This window comes from Capra hircus, chromosome 6 (assembly GCF_001704415.2).
Source record: "Capra hircus breed San Clemente chromosome 6, ASM170441v1, whole genome shotgun sequence".
NCBI lineage: Eukaryota > Metazoa > Chordata > Mammalia > Artiodactyla > Bovidae > Capra > Capra hircus.
The window spans coordinates 60,029,723-60,055,179 of record NC_030813.1 but is presented as its reverse complement, the minus strand read 5'-3'; the positions used below and the strand labels follow the sequence as shown (position 1 = coordinate 60,055,179).

General features: G+C 40.6%; 1 protein-coding gene across 7 annotated transcripts in view; it reads left to right on the top strand.

Moving 5' to 3' along the window:
- The window catches only part of RBM47 (RNA binding motif protein 47), a 169,718-nt gene that overhangs the window by 82,849 nt on the left and 61,412 nt on the right, over window positions 1-25,457 (top strand). The window contains exon 1 of one of the 7 annotated variants that reach the window (XM_005681539.3): window positions 6,126-6,193. The exons of the other annotated variants lie outside the window; for them this stretch is intronic. The gene's annotated coding sequence lies outside the window, so the exon portion shown is untranslated. Of the gene's footprint in view, window positions 1-6,125; window positions 6,194-25,457 lie in introns of those variants that run through there. 7 annotated transcript variants of the gene reach the window in all.

Below are 25,457 nucleotides of genomic sequence, written 5' to 3'. Positions count from 1 at the left end.
AATACTCACAGCCAGTTCTGGACAGAATTTCCTGACACACAGCCTTGGCTTCCATCCTATCTGAGAGAAGAACATATACACAGCTGTGAGACAAAGGAAAAAAAGAAATCAATTTGCTAAAATTTGGAGATACAAATATTCAGAAAAACCCATCATCTTTGGGATTCTCCATTAGACTTCAGTGTAACCCTAATGGTTACAAGTTGAGATTTTGGTGTCTGAGTGAGTGGGTTCCAGTCTTGCCTTCCACCAATAACTAGTTTTACTTAACTAGGGATCTCAATAATACTTGCCATATACGGTTTTGGAGATGACTGAAGAGGTAGTATTTGTCAAGAATTTAGTGCTGGGTATGATACACAGTGGGTGTTAAATACATGTTAGTGTGTAAGCACATGTGTGCAGGGCATGGTCTACTGCAGCTTTTCTCAAACGTTCTGGGCTCAGAACATCTTAACAGACAAATAAAATAAAGGATACTCAGATAAAAACTTCAGATAAATAAAAAAGTAATTTTTTTTAGTATAAATATGTCCCAAAAGTTTCATGGATACTTAAATATTATTTGTTGTTTATCTGAAATTCATATTTAACTAACACAAGAGTATTAATCAACTATTCTTCAATATAAAATAAAAATTAATAGAAATTAACTCTGACTTGCATTTTTATTTGCTGAATCTGGCAACCCTGTCTTTACATTCTTAAGAATTATTAAGGAACCCAAAGTGCTCTTGTTTATGTGGGTTGTATCTGTAACTATTTATCACATTAGAAATTCAAACTAAGAAATTAAAAATATTTATTAAGTACTTCAAAAATAATTGGAATTTCTTATGTTAACATAAATAACATTGTATGAAAAACTATATTTCCAAAAAAATAGATGATAGAAAGCACATTGTATTTTTGCAAATAATTACTGGCTTGATAGAAGTCAACTATATTTTTATATCTGTTTCTGCCTTCCATCTGGTGAAATACATTATTTTTATTGAAGTAAATAAAGAATACTTGGCTTCACAAAGATATGTAGTTGGAAAAGAGAGGGGTATTTTGATATACTTTTCAGATAGTTGAGAACATTCTTCTTTGCTATTAAAGCCAAACTCTATAAGAGATAGTTTCTTAAAGATTAGTTGTAGTATGGAATCTGAAACCATATCAGTGAAATTTTTATACTCATGTTAAAATCCACTGGTTTACTTGTACTGTGAATGGGTCTTTTACTTGTGTGATTCTGTAACATTGTGAATTGGTCATTTGGAAAATACTGGTTTACTGAGTTGTGAAGATCATTGAAATATTGACACATTTCATTATATAATATTTTTAAAAATCACATCTACTAGTATCACAACTAATTTCATCAGAAAAGCATTTAATTATGACCAACTATTAAGCTCATGGTGGTGAATGTAAGTTCTTCAAAAGTTTAACTTTTGCTTGAAAGCTCCGATTTTATCATTGGAGACAAATACCATTAGTTGTGTTCTTTGAAGAGACAGGCACATTTCATTTGTTTCTCCAGAAAGTATCTACCAGATACCCAGAATCTGGATAACCATAGTTTAGCTTCAGTTATTCTTTCAAGTGAAAATAGTGTTCTGTGCCAGAAGCAGCTGTAGCTCCCCTGTAACTGTCACACATGCGGCTTTTCTTGAGTCTATAGTCATGATTAAGTATGCAGCAAGCGTGTTTCGTGCATGCTTCCCATTTCATCACACAGAATATTTAAAAAGATGTATGCTCAAGAGTCAAGATGTGTTAGATGATGGAATTAATGTTTTCCTGCTTCAAGTACATTCAAAAAAATAATAAAGACAACTTCTAGCGCCTGCTAATAGAAAAATGCTATGATTACTAGTGCAAATTGGTGCCACTGTCTTCTTTTGTGCTGAGGTACCAGCAGTGTAACCCTCTGCTGCCTTTTCATCATTGGTGCAAAGGTCAACAGAGTGGAAAAATACAGAAATGTCAGTATTATTATGAAAATTGTTTTGACTTTGCAGACCTCTGAAAGGGTCTCCCAGGGGATCCAGGGACCTCACTTTGAGAACCTTCTGGTCCCAGTGAAACTGTTACTGTCCCAGTGAAAGACAGTTGATTCTTCATGTGTTCCCCTTATCTGTCCCAACATCTCCTTCCTTAAGCAATTTGGAAAAACACTAGAGACTGTTGGGACCTTTCTTAGGGTTTGATTTAGGCTGGGCTGGGTAAGTTTCTGAGGCTGCCTTCAGGATGCTCTCAGATGCCCTCTCCAGAAAACTGAAGGAGCTTGAATGAGTCAGGGGGAGTAGAGACCTCTTCAGGATTCTGCAGGACTTACTCGCCTCGCTCCAAATAAAACATTCTCCTCTTGCTGCTTCCTCCTTATTGCTGGTGTCTGAGAGAACTCAAAACCCCTTTCAGAATCTGCAACCATCTTGCAGACCAAATACATGCTGCTACTGCTAAGTCGCTTCAGTCGTGTCCGACTCTGTGCGACTCTATGGACGGCAGCCCATCAGGCTCCCCCGTCCCTGGGATTCTCCAGGCAAGAACACTGGAGTGGGTTGCCATTTCCTTCTCCAATGCATGAAAGTGAAAAGTAAAAGTGAAGTCGCTCAGTCGTGTCTGACTCTTCGCAACCCCATGGACTGCAGCCCACCAGGGTCCTCCGTCCATGGGATTTGCCAGGCAAGAGTACTGGAGTGGGGTGCCATTGCCTTCTCCAAAATACATGCTAGATTCAGATATATCTAAGCTAGAGGTGGGCCTCTGGAATGACAGACACTCTGGTGAAAGGGCAGAGAGAGGTTGATTTTTCTGCCCTGACAGAACTCAGCAGTTAGAAGTACCAGGGGGACACCTGCATGCTGGCATACCCAAAACAGTAGCACAAAACCCAACTTAGAATTGCATGGCTGGAAGTGGGAAAATGCTATTATCAAACATTTATATTGCCTGGAAGGCACAGTTCTTTCTCAGGGACAAAGCATTTATCCTCTGAGCAGCATGAGATGAAATATTTGAATACAATAGAACACCAAGGACTGTATTTGACACGGGGAATTTTAACACAGCCCACAGTGTTTAAAGTCAAATATCAAATTTGTGGCCATAGGAAAAAAATGAACATAAAGGCTTACTTGAAGTGGGGAAATCCATACTATCCATATCTCAGTTTTTGTGGTTAACTGAGATCCTCGATAGTAGAATCTGTCAATAGATTTCAAAGTGAACAGGACAGATTGTCTTGGGGTGGAAAGGTGAAAAGAAGGATTGGGGAACCCAAGGAAAAGGAGTGGAAGAACAGGGCCAAATGTGTTCTTGTAGAGCCTAGAAAGCATGCACAGGTGCCTCTGGATTTGAGCAACAGATCCTCCCTGGAGCCAGGGTCCTTGTGGCAGAAGAGAGTGGCTTAGATGAAGAGCAATGACTGGATTGGATCTGCTCTGATTCTCAGCTCTGCCCATATCAGCAAAGAGCATGCCCTGGGGCAGATTCTCTGAACCTATCTCCTCCTCCTCTGTTAGATTAAATTAAATGAGATTATAGATCAGTTCAGTTCAGTCACTCAGTCTGTCCAACCCTTGGCGACCCCTTGGAATGCAGCACGCCAGGCTTCCCTGTCCATCACCAGGACTGTTAATCAGGTAACCGGTAATTGTTGTTCAGTTGCTAATTTGTGTCCAGTTCTTTGAGACCCCATGGACTGCAGCATGCCAGGCTTCCCTGTCTGGCATTTAATCATCGGTTCTTGTTTCATGGCATGATTTGATGGTTAATTTATTTGCCACCTTGTCTTTATAATCCACTTTTCTCATCCTCTTTGAATACAGAACAAAACACAGCTACTGCATCAAAACCCTAGACTCTCAAGTCATACCTGGAGTCATGTTTACTCCATTAGGCACTGCTTTGGATTCTGATATTGTCTTCACACTTTTTTTTTCTTCAGAATTCAAATATGTTCCTTAACCATAAACACTGGACAGCGTGCTAAGGATGCAGAGGAGGCTACTCTTACGGTCTAGAAAGTGGTGGCCTTGTATGTGGATATGTGGTACAATGTGGCTTGGGTATCCAAGAGAGGTACTAATGAAAGGAGACTCCTATGAAGTGAATAATTATTCCCCAGTTGTGTGGGTTTGTCAGTTTGCAGATTTGTTCCTCTTTGGTTTGCTTAAAGAAGGGGAGGTGGGCTGTGGGGGTCAAGTGAGATAGACCCCCCCCTTGCCCCGCAAATAGGATAAGAATTTGACGAGCCCAGAGGGAGGAAGATGAGAATATGCCAGAATTAGCAGGGAGACTCAGTCATACCATGTGGCGAATTTGAGGCTCTGAGAAGAGGCATATCTGAGAGTGGGGAATTGGGTGGTCCTGGCCGTGAAGGAGGGAAACCCTGGCCTGTCAGGAAAGTCCAGCTTCAGCCTTGTGACCTAGAGCCAGCTGTTGAATCTTTCTGGATCTCTCTTCAGTCGAATCTGGATGATAACACATGTGTTTCACTCCCTCACCAGCTTGTTTATCACATAAAATAAAAGAAGAAAGAGGGTGATAGGAGTAATTGATACACACATCATCTCTCTGTCAAGGAGTTGGGCAAAAAAGGAAGGATAGAAAGGGGTGTAGGAAAGAGAAAATGAGAAAAAAAAATAAGAGAGAGAAGGAAAGGGGAAGGGAGGCAGGCGTGCAGGTATCTGTGTTAGAGGGCAAGACGAATTCAAGAGGAGAAATGCTGTGAAAGCGCAGGCACTGCCAGCCTGGGCTGGAGGCCCGGGAGGTCCGCTCACCACGCCTCTGCAAGGCAGATAACCGGCCTGAGGATACCCACCCAAGGTGGATTAGTCACAGCACTAACCTGAGGCATCTGTGATACTGAGGAAAACAAGGCAGGACCTATAGCGGTAAGGGGTGGGGGAGAAAAATGGACAACTACCTTGAAAATGCTTTGGAAATGTGTATATGCCATTTTCTACGCTCTCAGATTAAGAGCGCTGGCAGTTCTTTGGGAAAATCTTTCCTGGTTTTAGACATTTTTATTTTATAGGTGAGGAAAACAGACTCAGAGAGGTTAAGTGATTTGCTCAAGGTCACACAGCTGGTGTGCCCAAAAGCCTTGATCGCAATTCCCTGTTCAGGTTTCTTTCTACCCCGTTGGATATCCTGAAGGTATGAAATGAAGAATTCTAGGTATTCCTGGGGACTCCGGTGGGGGTGGGGGCTAGAAAATGGGTTTTCTTATTTGCCTAACCTGGCTGTGTGTGAGATTCCAAAGCCAAAGTCAATTCCTTCTCTCTTCAGCCTTGGTCTCTTTTTATGGAGTCGGCTCGACGGTCACGGGATAATTCTGTTTTCTCCTTTCTCAGCTCCAAGAGCAGGTAGGTGCGAGCTGCCCATAGGAGCTCCGGACTTCATTGACGTTCATGTGTGCTGTGGATGATCCCTGGGTGCTCTCTCTTTATCTTGTTAACCCTGGTGGTACCAAGAGGCACCTGACTTTTGGGTATGCTAATAATTCAGTGCCAGCCAGTTTCTGTTATCCTCCAGTTGTAATTGTTAACCTGAATGGAATGCAAAACTTCTGGTTTGGAGCAGAGTTGGTTTTTAACTGTGAATTACTTGAAGGGTATGGAAAATGGGAAGTACGTTTAATTTTTTGTGGAAGATGGTTTCTGTAAAGCTTTTTTTCTGGCGTCCGCTTTGCTCTGAAAACTAGAAATACATGGTACATGTTTAGATGTGGCAGTCTCTACAGATTCACTCGTGACCTCTACCCTCTATTAACTCTTGCCTTTGACACTTTTTCATTTTAACAAGCCAAGACTTGCTTGGGGATTAGAACAATGAGCTTATCATAATGAGGCTTAAAAAAACACACACACACACACAAAACTCCGAGTTTGTATCTGCTAGCCCACCCCTACGCCTTGGAAGTTTGGGATTTTCTTTTCCCCCTTAAGGGGAAGTGTGGAAATAGAGCCCGCCTGTTCATTTGCATTACTGCACATCACATCACACGATATCTTTTCGACCATTATATTGTGTTCTCTCAATGGTGTTTGCTCTGAGGGTGGGACACTAGGCTGTTTAGTGTCTCGTGAAACATTTACCAAAAGCACTGAGCCAGGGTTTTGAAGGGCATTCCGTTGCCAGAGTGTAGGAGGAGAGAGCCAGCCGGGGAAAGGCAGCTCCAGGTGTGCGGCAGGTACTTGTTTCATACTTTAGTTTTTATACATGTTTAAAATGTTAGATTACATACGTGTTCCTTCTGCTGAAGGGGCAGGAATGGTGAGGAAAGGGGCCAAAGGATTGCTTTGCAAACTGTATTTTTCTGTGGATCGGAGTCCCTGGATAATTGTAATCTTCAGTTTCGGTTGAATGTTGTTTTCGGTTTTAGTCCAGGGACGTGTATGTCACAGAGAAGGAGGTAAAATCTACCTGCGCAGGAGGTTTCCCCATGGCCTGGATCAGAACTTAGCATTTGCTTTAGCAAAGAATTCGGAACCAGCTGCAGTGTTCCTAGGAGACAACGTGTAGCCTTGTGATTTGCGTTTCATTATACCCCGTGACTCACTCCCTGAAAAGCTTTTGCTAAATGGTGGCTTGGGTTTTGTGAAAATACTCTTAAGCTTTCTCTCTTATCCTCTCCTTGCCCCGATGAAAAGTCAGCTTGAAAGACTCTTCCTATCCTTAAATTTTTGTTTTTAGAACACAGTTGCTAGGAATAACTTTATATCCTGGTCATACATAGTTTTGGAGAAACGAATGACTCAATGCTTCTTGGGAATGCTAAGTATTTTACCTTTTTTTTTTTCCTTTTGTAGAAAACATGAGAGTCTATGATAAAATTAGAGGCATAATCAAATGTTTACGTTTGATCCAGTGTTATAATGATATCCTGGTCACAGATACTTGGAGCTGTGTTATTAGTGGTTAAAACTCAAACAGTAGGTAGGAAAATCTAGAAAAAGGGTAACTCCAGAAGGTGACTGTAATGGCCAGTTCCTGGGAAAAGAAGTTGCTGGATGGTATTTGCAACGTAACAAGCATGTGGAATCTTTAGTCTGTTTTTATTTTATGGCAGGAAACCTAATCATAAAGACGGTACTGAAGTTAAGATTAAACTGCAAGCGTGTTGTTGTTCAGTTGCTCAGTCATGTCCAGCTCTTTGTGACCCATGGACTGTAGCACTGATTATGAAGGAACATTATTAGCGTACTCTTTTCACCGGTGACGCTAGCAGTCAGAAGCTGAGAGTCTTTCCTCTGACAAGTTCCCAGTCATTGCAAAATGGTTGAAATAAATGATGGTTTCAAAATTAGAGGAAACTTCCTTCATGGGAAAAGTTCACTGTGGCTTTGTGTATTTAGGCAAATAGGGCTAAATCTACAATTTCGAAGGGCCTAAGAACATCAGTTCGCCCGAGGGATAGCAGATTTGATTGTTTTTATATGCGTATCAGAAAACTGAATTTTACATTGAGTCATTTCACTACGCCGATCACTGTAAGTTTATGTAACTTGCCACAAGTGTATTACCTTTTTCTTATCTCTCTTTTAAAATTTTGAAACAGAGGTAGGAATACTTACTGTTTACTTCTCTGTCCCATAGACTCACCTTGATTGCTTAAGGGTCTGTCAAACTTTTGACCTTCAATGTTATTAATACTGCAGAAATCCAGAATAGATCCTGACCAGTGAAGAAACTCATGCATTAATTCTACTGTCTCTCGGGTAGATGGATAGTTTTATGTCTGAAATTTCATCAGAGGAACAGGAAGACTAGAAAGAAATATACAAATAAATCATTTCCAGATATTTGCCATTCCCTGTTTCCCATTATATCACTGGGAAAATCCTACCCAGTGCAGTTCCTTTGTTTGCTTATTTAAATCAGAAGTCCCAAAGGTCTGTATGGAATTGTAAGAAACTAAGATCAACAAAGTCTACATTTCCATCTCTCGTTAGGAGTTGTTGCAGTTATTGGGCAGTTTGTTAATGGATCCACTCAGATGTCAAATTAAACTCTGGATACATTGGCCCCTGTCTCTGGCATTTAAAACTTTGCTGCTATTCCATGGGATATGTTAATAGTACCAGGCTGGCTTTATCAGCCATGTGTGTGTTAATTGCTCAGTTGTGTCTGACTCTTTGCAAACCCACAGAATGTAGCCTGCCAGGTTCCTCTGTCCATGGGATTCTCCAGGCAAGAATACTGGAGTGGATTAGCCATTCCCTTCACCAGAGGATCTTCCTGACCCAGGGATCGAACCCCAGTCTCCTGCACTGCAGGCAGATTCTTTACCATTTGAGCTACAGGGAAATCCTTATCAGGCATATATTTGGGTAAAGTCTCTCCACAAAGATTTTGTCATCTGCTCCTTCTCTCCTTTAGAGAGCAAGCTCTTGGTTTGTAATATATCATGAAGGTGAAATCTCTAGGGACAGTAATTGGCCCCCAAATTAGGTGGCAGTTCGCAACATGCAGGAATGCCCAAGGAGTCAGGGTTGTTTTGGCTTGCTTGGACAGTGCTGTCACGAGAAGCTGTGGGTGAGTAACGCCCACCTTTCCAGATTTTTGGGTGACCGTGCCAGGAAAGTCACAGTCACGGGAACCTGGGATCAGGACTGTCAGGCAGACTAGGGGAGTCAGCATAAAGACGTGGGCTATTTGGGGCTGGCTTTGTTTTGGTAAAAACTGAACTTGTATAGGTTAGTCGAGCAATGATTAAAAATCCTTCACTTGGGGCTTCCGTGGCAGTTCAGTGGTTAAGACTTCTGCTGAACGGGACACAGTTTCGATCCCTGATCGCAGAACTAAGATCCCATGTGCCCACAGTGGGGCCAAAAAAACGAAGGGAAAAAAAATCCTTGTCTAGTAACACAGGGTCTTAAGTAAGGCAAAAAACAGTCCTCACAGCATTAAAAAAATTCAAGCCATTAAGTCCATCAGGGCCTCACTCTGCCTACTCGCTTTTGGTTTAGAATTCCTGTTTTCTTAATGCACAATGAATCAGAACTCTTCTTTGTTGGCTAATGATCAATCATCCATTCATTCAACAAATGCTTACTAAGATCTCATTCTAGGCTAGGTTCTTACCTCTCAGTTCTTAAATGTCACTTCTTCAAGGTGACCTTCCCAAACCCCCTAAATTAGGTCCTGTCCTCCTGTCCCTTTAAGATAGTCATCACACTGGTTTTATGCTTGCCTCCTCTGCCCAAGAATAAGTCCCCCTTACGTCATGAATTGTGACTGTCTTATTCACCATTCTATGTTCAGTGCTTAGCGCATATTAGGCATGCTAAAAACAGGTACCAAATAAGTGAATGAATAAAAGCAGAGGATAAGGACCAGGATGGTTAGAGGCAGGCACAGAACAATGAAAAATTGCCCCTGATAACAGGGAAAGGGCAAAAATTACTGTTACCCAGTTTGGAAGCAATGACCCCTGAAGCCCTCCTTTCATTTCAGCCCAGCTCAACCATGTAAACTTCTAAGGATAGCCTTGGTTCACCAAGAAAAATGGGCTCAGTAACATTTGTTTAAGATGACACTGAGGACCACAAATCATTTCATAAAGATTTTCTTCCAAGAAAGTAATAGTTTTCTAACTTAAGTGGATATATTCAATTAAGGGAGAAACTTCAATGTGATGAGGTTAAGTCAAATAAGTGCTTTGAAAAATATTATTTTAAATATCATTTATTGAAGTATAACATAAAGGCAGTCAAATGAACAACTCTGAAGTATACAGCTTGAGTTTTTACATATAGCTGTGTAACCACCAGTCTTAGTTCAAAGTCTGGGACATTTTCAGCGTCTCAGAAAGCTCCCTGTGCTTCTCCTCCCAGGCAGCCACCCACCCTGCTCCAGGTAACCATTATGCTGACTTCCATCACCACACATTGTCTGTTCTTTAAAATAAATTTTATTTATCTATTTACGGCTGTGCTGGTCTTTGTTGCTGCGAGGGCTTTTTCTAGTCACGGCGAGTGTGGACCTACTCTCTAGTTATGCACAGGTTTCTCATTGCTGTGGCCTCTCGTTTTGCGGAGCACCGCCTCAATAATTGTGGCGCGTGGGCTTAGTTGCCCCACGACATGTGGGATCTTCTGGGATGAGGGATCAAACCCATGTCTCCTTTGGCAGGCAGATTCTTTCCCACTGAGCCACCAGGGAAGCCCCTACATTAGCTGTTCTTGAATTTCATAAAAGTGGAATCATATATCCGTGCTCTTCTGTGTCTGGCTTCTTTAACTCAACGTTGATTTGTGTAGCTGTAATGTATTCCTTCACTGATGCATAGTATTTCTTTGTAACAATACACCGCAGTTTAATAAATTTGGCATGGGGAGATTAAAAACATGACTCTATGAGCTGAAAATTATTCCATGTGTGCCAGCCCTTTAAAGTTGCATGATCTCATAAAAGGTGGGTTGGAAATGTTATCATTTGAAAAGGCGGAAAAAGAGAAGTCCTTCTGGGTGTGGATTTATTAAGTACTCTGCATGGGCTGTTCATTTAACTGAAACCATTACCCTAGGAGGTAACAGCCATCGTTTGCAGAAGAGGAAAGTGAGCCTGAGAAAAGTTTCCTAACTGCACAATCGATCTTAACACCCAAGTTGTTGGTTACAGCAGCGAGCAGTGCTATCCTGGCAATGAGCATGCTAGGTGGCTTTTGAGGCTGTGCTGCCTCGTTAACGAAGACTCAGAATTTATACAGTAGCACAGACCTATTCCTGGTCAGAAAGCTGGCAATTGACCTGACTTTTCTTAATTCAATTTCTCTATCTTTCCCTTCAGTGTTTTTCTTGTTTTGAAAAGAAGTCTCCCTTGTATATTTTTCATTCTGACTTTTGTTTATGAATAAATTTTTATGGCTTCTGATTTTTTTCAGATGCATATCTGAATCTAAAATCTATTCAGCAAACTATTGAGGTTTTCTTTTTCTTTTTTTAAAAATAAAGATCAGTTATTTTCTTTCTTTGTTTTCTAAATTTTGGCCATGTCACACCCAAGCCACAGTAGTGAAAGCACTGAATCCTAACCACTAGTTCAGTTCAATCGCTCAGTCATGTCCGACTCTTTGCGACCCCATGGACTGCAGCATGCCAGGCTTCCCCGTCCATCACCAACTTCCGGAGTTTACTCAAACTCATGTGCATTGACCACCAGACCACCAGGGAATTCCACAAGATCAGGTTTCAATACCTGTGCATAAAGAAATGTTCAATCACTGTAAGCAAGGTAGATGAATTTCAAGTCAGAATTGCCAAGAAATTTCCTGGGAGGCAAAAGTCACATCTTTCATTGTGGGGTTTGAAATGCTTTAAATTCTAACTCCCAGAAGGTCTATATGTCAAAGTCTCTGACTCAACTGATCATGTTGGAAATGAACAAAATTTCTAAATTTCCTCTTCCTTAGTACCTTTCCTGATTTTCACCCTACAAGTATACACATTCACAATCCCATTCTTCAAAAGTTACCAGAAACTTGCTCAGAATGCCCTTTGGTCAGAATAAGAAAAGGGAGAATATACCTTTTAGATTCTTTTCGAGTTGGGAATGAAAGAGGTTATGTTTTTAATTTTGCATTAATATTGGAAGGTATATCAGTGTGATCAGGTCACCATTTCAGTGAGGCCACAGCTAAGCAGTCCTGTATGCCCAGTGACAGACAGGAGAATACCCTGAGTGTCACAGTCCAACATTTTGAGTCACTTCTAGAAAAAGCAAGAGATGCCCAGATTCTTTGCTTCAAAGGCATCATTATTTTCACGGTAGAAAGCCCCTTCCATATGGAATGTTTGAACATCAAAGATTTGATATGATTCTTTTTAATTTTATGGACAATCACAGGACCAATATCTCGTGTTTTACACTTAAGAAAATACTTTCCGAAATAATTTTATACTTACCTTTTAAAAAGAAATTTTCAAGATGTAACATCTACACGTTTTGTATATGAGGAAGCTGAAATAGAGAATGTCACACACCTAGTTAGTGAAAGAGGAAACATTCAGATTTTCTGCTTCCATGGTGCCAGCTCTTCCCACTGCCCAGATGGCCACCCAAGCAGTGCTTGGTGAATTGCATAAGCCATTAAAATCTGCCCTCTTTCAAGACATTCTTTGGTCTGTGATGACTGCTCAAGTCACACCATTTAATTGTACACGTACTATGTGCCAGGCATTGCTCTGGCTGCTATATGTATATCATCCCCAATTCTTGAAATTGCAGGCTAGGAATCATTAACCCCTTTTGCAAATGGGAAACTGAATCACTAAGCTCAAGAACCTTGAATAAAGCCACATTTTTGGTAAATGCTGAAATCTGCCTTCACACTCTGATTAGTTTGACCCCAAAGTTCATTCAGTTTCCTCATGCCATCCTGACTCTCATCAGAAAAAAAATGTCTTTCATCTTCTCAATTACAAGTGAGGCAAGTGCAGGAGCCCTAAAACTATTGACAAGTCTTAAGTCATTTCAATATACCTTTCTGACAAGCGGGCATTTTCTTTAGAACTAAACAAAGACAGGTACTGGGTTAGATTCAGTTTTTAAAAAGATTGTTTTGTTTTGTTTTTCAACTCTTGGAGCTGTAAGAAAACTAGATTAGGTTGCCATGCAATCAAGTTTTGTGTGCAGAGTATCCTCGCTTCATCAGTGAAATTGGGAGACCCCTGATGGGGAACCTGGAAGAAACGTTAGTTCTTGGGAATGGAGATTGGTCCATGTGATTCTCAAGATCTTGCTAATTCTCAAGATTATTGTGTACTAAACAACAGTTCCATGATGGGAAATTGGAAAGAAGTGTTCAAAGCCACAGCTTATTTCTCTCCATCAAAGTTATTGTTTACCTTCACCAAAGAACCAAGTCTTGCAATAGAAGCGTGTGGTTTCCAGCACCTAAGACAACTATAATGTGGCTGCAGGTAGAATGGTCTCAAAGACAATGAATCAGACAGAAAGATACCTCAGATGCCAGTTGGGAACAAAAAAACACCGTCCTGAGGTTAACCTCCTGCTGATGTTATCCTTCGTGATAAAATAAGAGCCAGCCAGCTTCCCTAGTGGCTCAGATGGTAAAGAATCCACCTGCAGTGCGGGAGTCTTGGGTTCAATCCCTGAGTTGAGAAGAGCCCCTGGAGGAGATCATGGCAACCCACTCCAGTATTCTTGCCTGGAGAATCCCCATGGACAGAGGGCTGACAGCTACAGTCTGTGGGGTCGCAAAGAGTCAGACACAACTGAAGGACTAAGCACAGCCAGGTGCCTAATGCCCTCCTTTTCCCAGTGCACTGGCTTTCTCTGTGTGGCAGTTTTACTTTTTCAGCAAATTTACCAACCATTAGCAGTTACTGTTAGGATTAATTGAGATAACATGAAGTCTATAAAAGTATCTGGCACATCACGGGGGATCTTAGTTTGCCTTCCTCTCAAACAGGATTCCCTGGAAGGAAGTTGGCACACATAAATGGAATTGGACTCTTACTTAGTAGTGAATTCAATGGGTTGAACATTGTCACGTGTAACATTTTTCCCCCTTAAGGATTGTGAAACCTCACCATTTAAATTTGCCGTTGTAGAAGTAAGCTTGATCTCTGTGTCAATCACAAATGCAAACTTTGAGTAGAAATGAAACAAAGGCTTTTTATTCTACTCTAATTAAATGGCTTCTTATAAGAAAGCTGTAAGATATGCTCACTCTTTCATTTTTTAATAAAGAATATTAGAGTAGTTCATAGGCACAGAGCCTGCTGTTGTTTGAATAGATATGTCAGGGAAAGTAAGATCATATAATGAAGGTGTTAATAAACACATGGGCATCTGCACACATTGAAAATGATTGAATATAATCCCATTCATAATATGATCCCTGGGTGTGAAAAATCTCCTATAGAAGAAAATGGAAACCGTATTCTTGTATTACGGTATTTTTGCCTGGAAAATCCCATGGACAGAGGAGCCTGGTGGGCTACAGTCCATGGGGTCACAAAGAGTTGGACACGACTGAACATCTGAGCATGGAGAGCTTTATGATGAGGGCTTTATTTGCTACACAGAAGAATAGATGTTTTCATTGGAATTTTAAAATGATATATTTTGTGGAAAATGTCAGGTTCTGCAGGAGTGAGGTGGTATGGAAACAACACTGACCCAGAATCATGGAATTGATTTATTCCTGGGCCTTTTTCCATTTAGTCTGTGACTTCGAGAAGCTTCTCCATGCTCCTGCTATCTCATCTGTGATGCTGTCACACACTGTATGCTTCCCAGGAGCATTCTGCTGTTTGTGTGCAGTGAAAAGCGTTGTTTTGCTTTTAATTCTAGGAAATAGCACTGATTTGGATATATTATACTGTTATTCTGTAGAAAAATATCAGAGGATCCTGGTTTATGAAGTTTAGTCTAACTCTTCTTCATCTTTGCCTTAATAAAAATTAAGGACTCTCCTTATTCTGAAAAATAAAAAGACAACAAATGACCTTTTTCATTTTCGTAATTTGCCTTCCGAAGTTAACAGTCCTTTGCCTTTCCTAAGCTCTTCTTTAGTAAAGAACCTGCCATTTACAGATATTTCACAAGTGGACTATTTCCGGGTCACATAAAAGTGGTGACCAAAATAAGAAATGTGAGTGGAATGTGAGCAAATTAAGTTAATGATGATAATTTTGAGTGAGGAAGGATTTGCAACACAGAGAAGTAATTCAGTATAATTTTATTAATTCATTATTCTATTCATAAGGCCTTATCATGGAAGGCCTTATCTGAGAAGCCAAACAACAGAAAAAGGAACAATAGAGCAGTACTGGTATACACCATAAGGAAGAACGTCAGTATCACAAATAACCTGCAAATTAAAACAGTGATGTACCATTTTCCTTCCATGAAAGAATCCAGTTTACTTAGGCATGTCTGGTGGCCACACAAAGACAACATATTTGGTATGACCTCGTAGGAAAACAGTTTGGCAGTATGTATCAGGAACCTTAGAAATACTTAATCTAGTTATGCTTAATCTTAATCTAGAAATGCTTAATCTAATTCCATGGATGGTACTCTGTTTGGAAAAAATAACCTAGAGGAATAGAGAAGAATAACACTGAAGAATCCAAACTCCCACCCAAATTCCCACTCATGATGGATTTACAGTTTTACATTTAATTATCCATATTTCCAACTCATATCCTCTTTCTTCTCTATGGCTTTTAATAAGAAATCATCCATCCCAGACTGTGAGTATGTGTGTGGGGCAGGGGTGGGGTGGTGGGGGGTTTCTGTGTTTTCCATGGTGAACACTGATTTTATTGTGTAATCAGAAGCAGCATTTGAAAATCTTGTTTCTAAAAATCACTAAAATTCAAAGTCTCCTGCTATCAGAGCCACAAGTCAAAGATAGGAAACATGGTCCAATGGGAAGAAGGTTTTTGACCTTCCAGTTATATACTGCTGGTAAGACTTTCAAACTCTTGAACCCTCTGAGTCTTCTCGGAATGTTCGGGACTGGTGTTAGCTATGCCCACAGCTCTCCTCCACTACTTCCTCCCCTAAAGTCCAGCCTGCAATTCACTTTTCATGAATGATCTGCCTCGATGATCTGGAGGAAGCCTTCTCCTTCCAGTTCCTGCCACCCACTGCTGGCTACCAGCAGCCACCAAACACCTCTGCAGAGCTCACCTCTCTGTAGCCTCTTCCCTCTCTGCCCGGTGCAGACTCATCATACTTCCGTTACATTTGTTCTTCCCTCTGAGATTTAAGCTCTGATTTCAAGGCTTTGTAGTTTTTATTTCAAAGACAAGGAGTGAAGAAAACCAGGGAAGATATGAAGCATGGGCTTTAGTCACCAGTTCTGTGATGCAACACTGCCCTAGGTCTGTTCAAGCTTACCAAATTCAACTGTTTTCAAGTTCTATATCATTGAATAGTGACTGGTTCACACACAGTCATTAACCTCGCTCCCTGCCTTTTCTTCCCTGCCTTCCCATCAGAGAGATGGCAAAAACATGGGCTTAGCCAGGTCATTAATTTCATTTGTCAACAACACTTGGAGCATCCAAATCCACTTCCTCATTCATACTTGACTTCTCCTCAATTCAGACCAGGATCATTCATCGAATGAAGTGCTGTACTCTTTTCTGAACAATATAACAAGGACCAATCTAAAAAATATCCTGTGGAAAATAACGTCAACATGATTACAATACACCAGGCAATTTGTCCAACTCGACAGACCCACCCAAACGATCAACTTCAAGTTTAGATTATGCTCAGATTAAGACTAGGAGTGTTTCCGTTTTTAGTTTACTCGTCATCATAAATGAAACCGTCGTCTGATCGCCTATGCACATTTGGACTCCAAATTAAACCTTCAGTCACCTAGACCTCTTGTTTTACAGGGCTGCTATTTTTAAAATTTATTTATGTCTTTTTTGACTGTGCTGGGCCTTCGTTGCTGTGCGGGCTTTTCTCTAGTTGTGGCGAGTGTGGCCTACTCTCTAGTTGCGATTTGCGGGCTTCTCATTGCCATGGCTTCTCTTGTTTCAGAGAACGGGCTCTAGGGCACTGGGGCTTCAGCAGTTGCTGCTTGTGGGCTCCAGAGCCCGGGCTTAGGTGCTCCGCAGTATGTGAGACTTTCCCAGATCAGCGATCGAACCTGTGTTTTCTGTTTGTCTTTCTGTTTTGTAAATAAGTTCATTCATATCATTTTTGTAGATTCTGTATGTAAGTGATATCACTGGGGCAGCTGTGTAACCCCATCAACAGTGGATGGTGTGTACTGTACCCCTAAACCAGGGAGTGCATGGCCGCAGGGATGCTGGCTTTGGCCCCCAGACTCCAGAGAGGGCTCTGGGCCTGGTCTCACCATTGCAGAGGTGAATTAGAAGTCCTTCCCCAAGAGTTCTCATGTTTTCTTTTTTAAGCCTAAAAGTAGAATTTAGGGATAAATGAATACTGCCATCTTTTGTCAATTTCCCTTTTTTGTAATACTCAAAGTACAGTTCAGTTCAGTTGCTCAGTCGTGTCCAACTCTTTGTAACCCCATGAACCGCAGCACACCAGGCCTCCCTGTCCGTCACCAACTCCTGAAGTCTACCCAGACCCATATCCATTGAGTTGGTGATGCCATCCAACCATCTCATCTTCTGTTGTCCCCTTCTCCTCCTGCCCTCAATCTTTCCTAGCATCAGGGTCTTTTCCAATGAGTCAGCTCTTCACATGAGGTGGCCAAAGTACCAGAGTTTCAGCTTCAACATCAGTCCTTCCAATGAACACCCAGGACTGATCTCCTTTAGGGTGGACTGGTTGGATCTCCTTGAAGTCCAAGGGACTCTCAAGAATCTTCTCCAACACCACAGTTCAAAAGCATCAATCCTTCGGTGCTCAGCTTTCTTTATAGTCCAACTCTCACATCCATACATGACTACTGGAAAAAACATAGCCTTGACGAGACAGACCTTTGTTGGCAAAGTAATGTCTCTGCTTTTGAATATGCTATCTAGGTTGGTCATAACTTTCCTTCCAAAGAGTAAGCGTCTTTTAATTTCATGGCTGCAATCACCATCTGCAGTGATTTTGGAGGCCCCAAAATATGTATTACTAGCAGGTTTGCTACTGATATATGGCCCAAATCAATTGTGCACTCACCAAACTAAGCAAAACCAGCTTGCTCAACAAAGTTGGTTCACATTGCAAATGGACATTAGAGTTTAGAAGGTAGGCTGGTAACAGATCTTGACATTTGTCTCTTTCTAGAATGAGAGAATTTTTTTCTTTTTAAATATTGCAATGCACAGGCTCTTTGTTGCAGCAAGTGGGGCTTTCTCTAGTTGTGGCAAAAAGGAGCTACTCTCTAGTTTCGGTGAGCTGGCTTCTCATTGCAGTGGCCTTTCTTATTGCTGAGTGCGGGCTCTAGATCATATGGGCTTCAGCAGCAGCAGCAGCTGCATGAGGACTTAGTTGCCCTTGGCATGTGCAGTCTTACTTCCCAGACCAGGGATCAAATCTGTGTCCCCTGCATTGGCATGTGGAATATGTCCCTATCTATCTATCATCTGTCTACTTATTTGGATGTGCCAGGTGTCAGTTGTGGCGCCCGAGATCTTTAGTTAAGGCATGTGGGATCTTAGTTCCCTGATCAGGGATTCAACCTGGACTCCATGCATTGGCAGGTGTATTCTTAACCACTGGATCACCAGGGAAGTCCCAAGAATTAGGGAAGTTTTTTAAAACTAATAAGCATTAACAGTTTATAAAATGAAGAAAACTTGTTTTGAGTATATATATATTTCAAATATATATTTCTCTGAGTTTTCACCAGTTTTTAAATACTTATATTTGCATATGTGGTAGAATATTAGAAGAATACCAATTTTCAATTAAAGACATGAAGACAAGGGGCTATCTTTATAGTGGAGAGAGGGCAAGCTTGGATCGGGGTCTCTGTGCTACTTATTTGCTATGTAGTAAATTCCTTTACCACTATATTTCTCCATTTCTTGTGCTGAAATTGGGAATGTACTGTGTACTTTCCAAGGTGGTTGCAAATGTTAGAGATGACGTCTGTAATGTGCTGGGTACAAACAGATATGCAGTAAAGACGCTAGAACTGATAGCTTTAATTATCTGCTTGTGCAGAAGCATTGTTACTGGTCATTTTGGTTATAGCCCAAGCTGCCCAGCATAATCGCAACTGTTGGATAAAGAGTTTGTTTGAATGTCTGTAGAGATGATTGGTTTTGACTTGGCTACATATTAAAATCATCAAGAACTTTTAAAAATGACCAAGGGCTAGGACCCTCCACAAATTCTAGTTTTATTTTGTTTTCCAATGCTCTCCAGCCAAGGGTGTTCATCCAAGGTTGATGTATAATAGTTTAGACCGAATGATAGTTTAGAAGCCATAGTTTCTGCTGATAGCCCTACTTTGCACTATAAATAAACAGGTATATGAGTGAGCCACTGTTTAGTCCACACAAGTGCTGATTTGATTCAACCCTTGTTGAAAATTCTCTTACGGATTCTCCATAGTTTGCTGTAAAAGTTACTTCCCACTAGGTTTTGTTCTTTATTCTTGTCTGTCCTCTCTGACTTTTTTTCTAAGAGGGAAGCAGAAGGAAGATAAAAGGAAACAGAAAATGAGGACGATTGTTTCTGTTCCTTTTCCTTTTTTTTTTTTTTGATAGATAAAAAGTAGATTTGTTGAGAGAGATACACACTTCACAATGTGGGCCATCTTGGAAGGTGAGAGGCCTGTTTCTGTTCCTTTGAGCAATTCCAGTTAACACTGCTCAGGAAAGCAGGCACAGAACTGGAGCTGACAGGCAACGGAGCCTTTAAGAGACTACACATCAGTAGCATTTGAGTGTAATAACTGGAAAAGAATTCTTTCCAGGAATATGAGAATTTTCTATTAGGAGAGAGAAAGAAGCCCCGAGACCTGACCACTTTTCACAAAGGAAATTCCAGAAGGCACCTTCTTTATTGGAATTCAGTTCAGTTCAGTCACTCAGTCGTGTCCAACTCTTTGCGACCCCATGAACTGCAGCACGTCAGGCCTCCCTATCCATCACCAACTCTCGGAGTTTACCCAAACTCATGTCCATTGAGTTGGTGATGCCATCCAACCATCTCATCCTCTGTCGTCCCCTTCTCCTCCTGCCCTCAATCGTTCCCAGCATCAGAGTCTTTTCCAATTAGTCAACTCTTCGCATGAGGTGGCCAAAGTACTGGAGTTTCAGCTTCAACATCAGTCCTTCCAATGAAAACTCAGGACGGATCTCCTTTAGTAAGGATGGACTGGTTGGATCTCCTTGCAGTCCAAGGGACTTTCAAGAGTCTTCTCCAACACCACACTTCAAAAGCATCAATTCTTTGGCGCTCAGCTTTCTTCACAGTCCAACTCTCACATCCATACATGACTACTGGAAAAACCATAGCCTTGACTAGATGGACCTTTGTTGGCAAAGTAATATCTCTGCTTTTAAATATGCTATCTAGGTTGGTCATAACTTTCCTTCCAAGGAGTAAGCATCTTTTAATTTCGTGGCTGCAATCACCATCTTCAGTGATTTTGGAGCCCCCCAAAATAAAGTCTGACACTGTTTCCACTGTTCTCCCGTCTATTTCCCATGAAGTGATGGGACCAGATGCCATGATCTTAGTTTTCTGAATGTTGAGCTTTAAGCCAACTTTTTCACTCTCCTCTTTCACTTTCATCAAGAGGCCCTTTAGTTCTTCTTCACTTTCTGCCATAAGGGTGATATCATCTGCATATCTGAGGTTATTGATATTTCTCCCGGCAAACTTGATTCCAGCTTGTGCTTCTTCCAGTCCAGCATTTCTCATGATGTACTCTGCATATAAGTTAAATAAGCAGGGTGACAATATACAGCCTTGATGTACTCATTTTCCTATTTGGAACCAGTCTGTTGTTCCGTGTCCAGTTCTAACTGTTGCTTCCTGACCTGCATACAGGTTTCTCAAGAGGCAGGTCAGGTGGTCTAGTATTCCCATCTCTTTCAGAATTTTCCACAATTTATTGTGATCCACACAGTCAAAGGCTTGGGCATAGTCAATAAAGCAGAAACAGATGTTTTTCTGGAACTCTCTTGCTTTTTCGATGGTCCAACGAATGTTGGCAATTTGATCTCTGGTTCCTCTGCCTTTTCTAAATCCAGCTTGAACATCTGGAAGTTCACGATTCACATATTGCTGAACTCTGGCTTGGAGAATTTTGAGTATTACTTTACTAGCGTGTGAGATGAGTACAATTGTGCAGTAGTTTGAGCATTCTTTGGCATTGCCTTTCTTTGGGATTGGAATGAAATCCTATCCTTGGTTAATTTTCTGTTTGAATGTCAGCATTTCTCTTCAAAGATACATTAGCACCACTCTTCTGTTATACAAAACAATGAAATGCCCTTTTCAATAAGGGCAAAAAGACATAGAGTAAAATTTTACTAAAGGAATTCAGAAAGGAAAAAAGAAAGCTTTTTACTAGACCTGGAGAGTACATTTGTTGAACTGTAAAAATGAGTGAGAAGAGTGAATTGGGGTTGGGTGAGAGTACTATGTGACCTTGTTTACCCCATCCCATAATAATACATACTAAGGAGGAGAGCTTCAGTGAGACCCTTTGCCATTTAAGGATTCATTTGGTTGCAAGTGACAGAAATCCAATCCCAAGTAGTTTAAGGAATCAATCCACGAATATACCAAATAAAATCACATAAAATTACATATATACATATATATTTACTTAGCTGGAAATTCTAAGGAGTTAGAACGTGACTGGATCAAAGGAATCAAAAGAGGTCATCAGGATTGATTTTCTCCCTCACTCTCTCAGTCTGTTGTCCTATGTGTTGGTTTTTTAGTTTCAGCTTCCTCGTGTCCAGAAGGACTCCAGTTCACCAGCACAGTGGCACACCTGGGTGTGTCCCTGAGTCCTGGGACACAGAGGGGTCCGTTGCCAGGAGGCGTGGGAGGGTGGATGGGCAGGAGAAAGTAGGTGTCTGTGGCACTTGTGGGCTCCCTTTCCTCTGCGCTGCTGCTCCGCTGATTCCCACATCTTCTGCCTCAGACTCCAGAGTTGAATTACACCACCTTCCTTGCACTAACATGGATTTACTGATTATTAGGGTGGTTTATCTATGTGGCTGAGACTCTTGATAACTGCTGGAGGTTTTATCATTTCAGCAAGATTTACTCTGAGAACATTGAGTGCTTGACTTGTCCATATTGAGAAATTTTTATCATTTTTTTTCCCCACCAAGTAAAAGCCCATTTGCAAATGTCTAGTTCTAGAAATTGGTATAAGAGTACAGATCTGATTGGGAAGGAACCAGTATTATGAGCATCAGTTCTCTGCTTTGTTTCAAGAGCAAGAAAACCTCCAGAATAATCCTTGTCAGGGAATAGATACAACGTGTTATTCTGTCAACATTGCAATTATTGAGGATTTGTTTTCTCTTTCTTAGTCATTTGTAAGCTTGTGGTAGTTTCAATTTTATATCTCTCTTTCCTGGTACCACATAGTAGGGAATCAAAAAATATGTATTGAATGATTGAAGAGTCTGGAATTCTTGAATGATTTTCCTGAATTTGGCCAAATTAGAATTAGGTTAAAATTCATAATATTATCCCAAAACACCCACATTTATTTGTTATAACTTTGATTTATTACAATAATATCTTTCTAGTTATATTTATAAGCAAGAAGAAATAAAACATTGATGCCCACCTTTCTTCAGGTAAATTAAGCCCCTGGGAAAGGAAATAGCAACCCACTCCAGTACTCTTGCCTGGGAAGTCTCATGGATAGAGGAGCCTGGCAGCCTATAGTCCAGGGGTCGCAAAAGAGTCAGACATGACTAAAACAAGAACAGTAACAGGCTGGAACAGTGAACAGCCCTTTCCAGTTTCTTATCTCTCTTAACGAAACTTAAAAATTTTTTCTTGCACGTTCCTAGCACCCTTTGTGGAGAAAGAACTTCACACATTTTGAGCACTTGCTATGTACCAAGTGTCCTGTGGACACATCGTCCAGTTGAAATCCCACAGCCATAGCATAAAGCCTTCCTCTTTCTCAACTCCCTCCTTCACGATGTCATCCATCATGGCGTTTATCACACCGTATTGCAATATTTGCTTCTTTTCTTGGTCTTCTACTAAACTGTGAGTTTTTCAGCTGCAGAGTCTGTCCTATTCAGGTATGTATTCTCAGTACCCAGCTCACAGTGGGAACTCTGGAAATATTGTTTAACAATTTGGGTATTGTGTAATCTTTATTTTACAAGTTAACATCCAAGGTTACTAAGTAGAAAGCGACTAAGGTTAGTTTTTGAGAAAGAATCTGCCTGCCAGTGCAAGAGATGCAGAAATATGGGTTGGGTCCCTGGGTCAGGAAGATTCCCTGGAGGAGGAAATGGCAACCCACTCCAGTGTTCTTGCCTGGGAAACCCCATGGACAGAGGAGCCTGGCAGGCCGCAGTTCATGGGGTCATAAAGAGTCGGACACAGCTGGGCATGCACACACATACCAGGCTCGAAGGCTTGTTTCCTTTCTGCTAAACCACTCAAGGTTGTTAGGAGGGTTGGCTGGAGTGATGAAGCAGACTGAGGAGGGGAAGTATAAGGGGATGATGAAGAGAGTATTCATTTCTCTTGGGTATATACTGTGGAGTGGAATTGCTGGGTTATGGTAAAGCTGTGCTCCACCTTTTAAGGACCTGCCAGACAGCTTTCCATCCAAAGTGACTACACCATTTTACATTCCCGTTAGCAGTATGAGGCTTGCAATGTCTACACATCCTTCCAACACTTGTTTTGATCAGTTTTTTTTGGTCACGATCATCCTGGTGGTTGTGTAAAACTGATATTTCATTGCAGTTTTAATTTATATTTTGCTGGTGGCTAATTATGTTGAGCATTTTCTGTGTGCTTTTTGGCCATTTGTATATCTTCTTTGAAGTAAGTCCATTCAGATCATTTGCCTGCTTTTCAGTTGGGTTGTCTTTTTATTATTAAGTTGTAGGAGTTCTTTGTATACTTTAGATACAAGTCTCTTATTAGACATATAATTTGCAAATATTTTCTCCCATCTTGTGGGTTATCGTTTTACTTTAGCAATGATGAGCTGTGAGGCACAAAAATGTTTCATTTGGCCAAGTCCAGTTTAATGATTTTTTTCTTCTATTGTTTATACTTTTGATGTTATATCTAAAATGCCATTGCCTGATCTAAGGTCATGAAGATTTACATCTATCTTTTCTTCTAAGAGTTTTATAGTTTTAGCTCTTATAGTTGGGTGACTCATATTATTCAGTTTTTGTATATGGTATGAGTTATGGGTCCAACTTCCTTCTCTTGCATTTGGATAGTTGTTCTAGCATCACTTCTTAAAAAGATATTCTTTTCCCATTGAGTGGACTTCATACCCTTGTCAAAAGTCAGCTGACTGTAGGTGTATGGTTTCATGTTTTACTCTGTTTTCTTGTCTCTCATTTCTATTCCACTGATCAGTATGTCCATCCTTATGTTAGTACTATACTGTCTTAATTACCATCAAGTGCTTGGTTGTTCAGTTGTGTTTGACGCTCTGCAACCCCACAGACCGTAGTCCTCCAGGCTCCTCTGTCCTTCAGATTTCCCAGGCAAGAATACTGGAGCAGGTTGCCATTTCCGTCTCCAGGGGATCTTCCCAACCCAGGGATCAAACTGGCATCTCCTGTGGCTCCTACATTGGCAGGCAGAGTCTTTACCACTAGCCTAGTGCCACTTGGGAAGCATAAAGCTATATTGGAAGTATAAAGCTATATGCTTTATACTAAGTTTTGAAGTTGGGAAATGTGAGTCCTCCAACTTTGCTGTTCTTTTTCAAGATCATTTTGCCTTCTGGGCCCCTTTAATTCTCATACAAATTTTAAGGCCAGCTTATCAATTTCTTCAAAGAAGTTAGCTGGAATATTGATAAAGATTGTGTTGACTACACAGATCAGTTTGAGGAGGACTGCCATCTTAACATTACACTTTTGATCCATGAACATGGATGTTTTTCTATTTATGTCGATCTTCTCATTTCTTTCAACAGTGTTTTGAAGCTTTCATGTTACTATGATATTTTTGAAGCTATTTTAAATGAAATTTTTTTTATTAATTTCATTTTTTGGACCGTTCATTGATAGTTTATAGAAATACAATTGTATTTTAATTTAAATTATAATTTAATTTAAACACAGTTGTATTACTTTTGTAGATTGGTTTTGTATGCTGCAACCTTGATAAACTTATTGAATATTTAGTAGTTCTACTGGTATTTTAGTGGATTCTTTAGGATAATCTACATGTAAGATCATTTCAGCTGTGAGTATATGTAGATTTTTGTTGTTGTTGTTGTTTTTGGCTGAATTGTGTAGCTTGTGGGATCTTAGTTCTCCAACCAGGGATTGAACCCAGGCCACAGCAATGAAAGTGCCAATTCTTAACCACTGGACTGCCAGGGAATTCCTGAATATGCTCAGTTGCTCAGTCATGTCAGACTCTTTGCAACTCCATGAACTGTAGCCCGCCAGGCTTCTCTGTCCAGGAAAGAATTTTCCAGGCAAGAATGCTGGAGCGAAGGACCATTTACTTCTCCAATTCCTGAATATATGTAGTTTTATTTCTTTTCTTTTCTTTCTTTCTTTTTTCTTTTTTTTACAATAGGATTGCCCTTTATTTGTTTCTCTTACCTAATTACCCTGGCTAAAATCTCCAGCACAATTTTTAGTAAATGTGACAAAGAATGGGCATGTTTATCTTGTCACAGATTTTAGGGAGAAAGCATTCACTCTTTTACCAAGATGTATGATGTTAGTTGTAGACTTTTGTAGATGCTTTTTTTTTTTTAAACCAGATTGAAGAAGTTCCCTTGGTTCCTAGTATGTTGAGTGTTTTAATCATTAAAGGTTGTTGCATAAGGT